This window comes from Gekko japonicus, unplaced genomic scaffold (assembly GCF_001447785.1).
Source record: "Gekko japonicus isolate JY-2015 unplaced genomic scaffold, Gekko_japonicus_V1.1 scaffold2279, whole genome shotgun sequence".
NCBI lineage: Eukaryota > Metazoa > Chordata > Lepidosauria > Squamata > Gekkonidae > Gekko > Gekko japonicus.
In genome coordinates, this window is record NW_015165313.1 from 178780 (window position 1) to 184782 (window position 6003).

General features: G+C 46.0%; 1 pseudogene; it reads right to left on the minus strand.

Moving 5' to 3' along the window:
* Positions 1-422: 422 nt before the first annotated feature.
* Positions 423-6003, minus strand: part of LOC107109782 — a 100211-nt pseudogene continuing 94630 nt past the window's right edge.

A 6003-nucleotide genomic window follows, 5' to 3' on the forward strand; every position in this document is an offset into this window, starting at 1 on the left:
GATATAGGGATTATCACATAGAATAAATTACGTTTTTCCCACAGCAACCAAATTTTGCTTTCACATTCCAAAGACAAACAGGGCATGCTTCTGAAATATGAGATAAGTAGGACAACTGGGAACCATGATTGCGCTGTCCATCTTTTTTGGACTTTCATTGAACTCAGGGGCAGCACTAATCTGTGTTCACCTTAATACATGGCATCCCACCATTACAGCTGGTTTGCAAATAAAAGAAAAATTACAAACACTACATCACCAGATTTATCACAAAAACCATCACAATACAGATGGAGTACTTTTACCGTTTCTCTGTTAGTGGGTTTCCTAGTATTTAGTAAGGCCTGAGTGCTCACCAAGCTTGGTCCTAGCTAGTAATATATACAACTTGTGTATTACAAAATTTTATCATATTGAGTATATTATGGTGTCTCCTCTGCATGCATTCGGCGATGGGCAGTAAAGTGTGAGCTCCACATGAAGCTCTTTCCACATTTTAGACATTTATATGGTTTCTCTCCTGTATGGAACCTCTGATGTGAAGAAAGGTCCGTGCTTCTCCCAAAGCTCTTCCCACACTCCAGGCACTTAAAGGGTTTCTCTCCAGTGTGGATCCTTTGATGCCTAGTAAGGACTTTGCTCCACCTGAAGCGCTTTCCACATTCCAAGCATTTAAAAGGTTTCTCCCCGGTGTGAATTCTTTCATGGGAATTGAGGCGTGTGCTATTGCTGAAGCTTTTCCCACACTGAATGCATTTGTATGGCTTGTCCCCTGAGTGGATTCTCTGATGCAAATTAAGGTTTGAGTTCTGACTGAAGCTCATTCCACACTCCAAGCATTTAAATGGTTTCTCCCCAGTATGCATTCTTCGATGGGAAGTAAGGCTGGAGCTCACACTGAAGCTCTTTCCACACTCTAGGCATTTATAGGGTTTCTCCCCCGTGTGAATCCTTTTATGTCTAATAAAGCTTGGACTCTGGCTAAAGCTCATTCCACATTCCAAGCATTTGAACGGTTTCTCTGGCTTGTGAATTCTTTCATGTGAACTAAGGTACGTTCTGTGACTGAAACTCTCTCCACACTCCAGGCATTTATATGGCTTGTCCCCAGAGTGGCTTCTCTGGTGTGACGTAAGGACTGAGCTGTGACTGAAGCCCTTCCCACACTCCTGGCATTTATAGGGCTTGTCCCCAGAGTGGTTTCTTTGATGTGAAGTGAGAGCAGAGCTGTGACTGAAGCTCATTCCACATTCCTGACATTTGTATGGTTTCTCCCCTGTATGCACTCTCTGATGTGAAGTAAGGTGTTCACTCCGACTAAAACACTTTCCACACTCCAAACATTTGTATGGTTTTTCACCTGTGTGTATCCGTTGGTGTGAACGAAGGCTCGCATTATCACGGCAGCTCGTTCCACACTCCAAGCATTTATACGGCTTCTCTCCTGTGTGGATTCTTTGATGTCTGCTAAGAGTCGCACTGTAAGCAAAGCACTTCCCACACTCAAGGCATTTATATGGTTTCTCCCCTGTGTGAGTTCTCTGATGCGAATGAAGGTTTGTGCTATCACTGAAGCTCTTCCCACACTCCAGACATTTATACGGTTTCTCTCCTGTGTGGATTCTTTGATGTCTGCTGAGACTTGTGCTATCACTGAAACCTTTTCCACACTCCTGACATTTATATGGTTTCTCTCCCGTGTGAATTCTTTGATGTGTAGTAAGACTTGCACTGTAAGGAAAACTCTTTCCACAAACTAAGCAGTGAAAGGGTTTCTCACCTGTGTGGATTCTTTGATGGGAACTTAGGCTGGTGCTGTCACTGAAGCTTTTCCCACACTCCAGGCATTTATATGGTTTCTCCCCTCTGTGGATTCTCTGATGTGTAGAAAGGGTTGTGCTCCGGCTGAAGCTTTTCCCACACTCCAGGCATTTATAGGGTTTCTCTCCTGTGTGGATTCTTTGATGCAAAGTAAGGCTGCGGCTGTCACTGAAGCTCTTTTTACATTCCAGGCACTTATATGGTTTCTCCACAGTGTGGATTCTGAAATGTGTATTAAGGTTTGATTTAGAACTAAATGTCTTCCCACATACCAGGCACTCGATTCTCATTTCCTTGTGATTTTCCTGTTGGACTAATATCCCAATGCCCTGGACACCATCACTATGATCAACAATGTTCCACACTTGGGCTTGCCTTTCCTCCAGTTTCCTCAATTCCTCTTGATTCCCAAGGGTCTCTTCTCCTCCTTTCACCTCGATCATTTCTGATGAAGCATCATGTGGCACTCTGGAATTCTCACTGTCTTGTCTATCAGTTGCTGGAATAAAGAAAGAGAGAGTCCTGATTAAGAATGCTATTGGAAGAAAAAAATGGAGCTTCTGATCAAACTGAATTAACAGTTGATGAGGACACATCAGATTGTGGTCTCTCACTCTCTCTCAGTTTAATTTCCTACCTTTCCATAGGAAAGAGACAGCTTTGATAGCTGTAGAGAACAAATCTCTACCTGGAGAACAAAATTTGAGCCCAGTAGCACCATAGAAACACAGGTCTGGAATTAACAAGAGTTTGAACCCTATTCCAGTAGAAATTGTATCTATAACCACCTACCAAAATTTACAACTCGGGGCAAATTCACCATACACAGAAAAAGTTTGCATTTACAGCTTTACAGTGCCAGCATTTTCAACCCATTGTACCATATATTTTAACCCCCCCAAACAGTCCAGTGGCACCTTTAAGACCAAGTTTTATTCAGGTACAAGCTCTCCCTCCTCTGTGAGGACAGATCTGCATTCCCCCCCCCCCAATAGCTAGCAATCCAAAACAGTCCAGTGGAGCCTGAGCGGAGGGTGTTGCCTTCTGACACACTTCCGGTGATGTCAGGGTGTGTGGCATATGCAAATGAGTTATGGTAATGAGTTATGCTAATGAGCTCCTGCACCTCTTTTTCTACGAAATGACCCCTGCTTAGGACCAAGTCCAGGATCGCCTCCTCCCGGTAGGTTCTGTGACCATCTGCTCCATGGCACAGTCATTGAGGGTGTCTAGAAACCCAATCTCTTTCTCCTGACTTGAACACATACTGAACCAATCCGTACTTCAATGAGATTAAAAGCCCCCCCAAAAAACCTCTCACACCAAACCCACCAGCCCTCCAAGGAAAACTGCTGAGCTCCCAGGCAAAGAAGTCCACTATATCTTAAAGCGCCTCTACCTGCTGATCTTGCCTCTTCCTCCGGAGACCGGAGAGGCGGGCCTTCTTTCAGCCAGGAGAGGTCAGATTTGGGAAATCCTTTGGAGGGAAAAAAAAATCAAACAAGACACTTTTGATGACAAAATATCCAGGCATCCAAAGTAGCAAGTTGTCATGTCTGACTCGCCAAAGGCAAGGAACACTGTCTCAACTGACTGTATCAATTGCACTATGCTGACCCGGACGGCTCAGGCTGGCCTGATCTTGTCAGATCTCAGAGACAGTTTGGTGTCATGGGTTAAGGGCACGGACTCTAATCCAGGAGAACCGGGTTTGATTCCCCAACTCCTCTACTTGCACCTGGCTGGATGACCTTGGGCAAGCAGTAGTTCTTGAAAGAGCCGTTCTCGAAAGAGCTCTCTCAGTCTCACCTACCTCACAGGGTGTCTGTTGTGGGGAGGGGAAGGGAAAGGAGTTTGTAAGCCGCTCTGAGACTCCCGAGTGAAGGGCGGGGGCGTAAAGTCTTCCCCACCCCGGTCAGTACTTGGATGGAAGACTACCCAGGAAGGTCATGGTCATTATGCGGAGGCAGGCCGTGGCAAACCACCTCTGCATCTCTTGCCTTGAAAACCTTATGGGGTGGCCACAAATCAGCTGCAACTGGATAGCAAGTTACACACATCCATCACACTCCTCAGAACAGCATTTTTGTGTTGGTACTGCACTCAAGCCTATTGTGTTTCTGCCCTTACCACCTCCCCTTTGTAAAAGTCTCCAGGAGAACAGAGGAGGGTTCCAATTTTTTACTCCAGAAAAGCAGCACCATTCTTAATCAGATGGAATCTGATCATTTAATGGAGGCAAAGTTTGATCTGAGACCTTCTGTGGAATACAATTCACAACGACAGTGTTTACTCTCCTGAGACCCTGGGGAACCCTAGAGAGGGGCTGTGGCTCAGTGGTAGAACATCTGCTTGGCATGCAGAAGGTCCCAGGTTCAATCCCCGGCATCTCCACTTGAAAGGGATCAGGTAGGAGGTGATGAGGAAGACCTCTCTGCCTGAGACCTTGGAGAGCCACCGCCGGCCCGAGTAGGCAACACTGACTTTGACGGACCAAGGGTCTGATTCCGTAGAAGGCCATTTCATGCGTAAATTAAATACGCTTAGCAGTAACAGCAATTGTTGTAAACTGTGATCTCGAGCAGGAAAAGCAGCTGACTTTGCAACCGTCACATCTGCCCAAAATGTGATTTTGTACTCTTTTGTAAAATGGTGCCAGTCGAACTAGGGTCAAACCTGCAAGAGCAGACACGGCAGACTGGTCTGTGGAACCCTGACAGGCCCGTCTGTGGAACCCTGACAGGCCCGTCTGTGGAACCCTGACAGGCCGGTCTGTGGAACCCTGACAGGCCCGTCTGTGGAACCCTGACAGTAACAATAAAAACCTTAGTCAAATTTGAACAGGAGCAAAGGGATCCATACCAAGAGAGGACACATTCCCATCCTTTCCTGTCATATTTCTGCAAAGAGTGCTTTGGTTCAGTTCTGGTAGAGCCGGTCCTCCCTCGATGAAACGCACAGCCACCTCCTCTAAAGTCACCATCTTCTGGAAAGAAATCCCACCATATTATTTCTCATCACAAATAAGTAGCTTCTCAACACAAAAGACTTCTGCTCACCACCTGAAAGGCGAAAAGGAGGGGCGTTAACCAGCTATTTCCCTGCTAGACTAAGACTCCGCGGCCAGTCAGCATTTATCCAACTAATAATTAATAATAACTATCATATGACATTGTGTGTAGAATAGTCAGGAAAGCCTAAGATTGTCTGGCAGCCAGATGTTCTAGCTCTTTTTAAAGCATTATGTACCAATAGGAACTGCCAACCTAGCAGTTCGAAAGCAAGAAATTGCAAGTAGATAAATAGGGACCACTTCGGTGGGAAGGTCACAGCGTTCCGTGCGCCTTCATGTTTAGTCATGCCGGCCACATGACCACGGAAACGTCTTCGGACAGCGCTGGCTCTTCGGCTTTGAAACTGAGATGAGCACCGCAACCCTAGAGTCGGATTCGACTGGCTTTCGAGCAAGGGAAACCTTTACCTTTACCAATAGGTGGCAAGCTAGACTTGTTTTTAAGGCAAGAGACATTTCAGAGGTGGATTGCCATTGCCTGCCTCTGCGTTGCAGCCCTGGTATTCCTTGGAGGTCGCCCTTCCAAATACTAGCCATGGCTGACTCTGCTTAGCTTCTGTGATACGAAGGGATCGGACTAGCCTGAGCTATCCAGGTCAGGGTATTTATCCAACTAAGGAAGATAGAAACCTGGCCAGCCTACAGTCAAGTCTCAATTTCCTATTGCACACGTTTAATCAGACCACTGGCCCATCAAGGTTAGTCTTGTCTACTCGGACTTACAGCAGCTCTCCAGGGCCTTAAGCAGAGGTCTTTCACATCACCTACTGACAGGTCCTCCTTTAACTGGAGATGCTCGGGGCTGAACCTTCTGCATGTAAAGCAGATGATCTTCTACTGATCCACAGCCCCTCGCCTAAACAATGGAACTGATACTGTGAAGGACCTTGCCAAATATTTAAAGCAGTAGCTTATGAGAATAAATCCCAGAGAAGATTAAACTAACCACAAAAACGACTCTCTCCTAGATGACCACGGAGGCTGAATGTTTAAAGGGCCCAATAAGACTGAACAGAGAAGCCATGGCAATTCTGATTTTCAGACATTTGTTATCTGAATGTTTCCCACCAAAGGAAGGAAGGAAGGAAGGAAGGAAGGAAGGAAGGAAG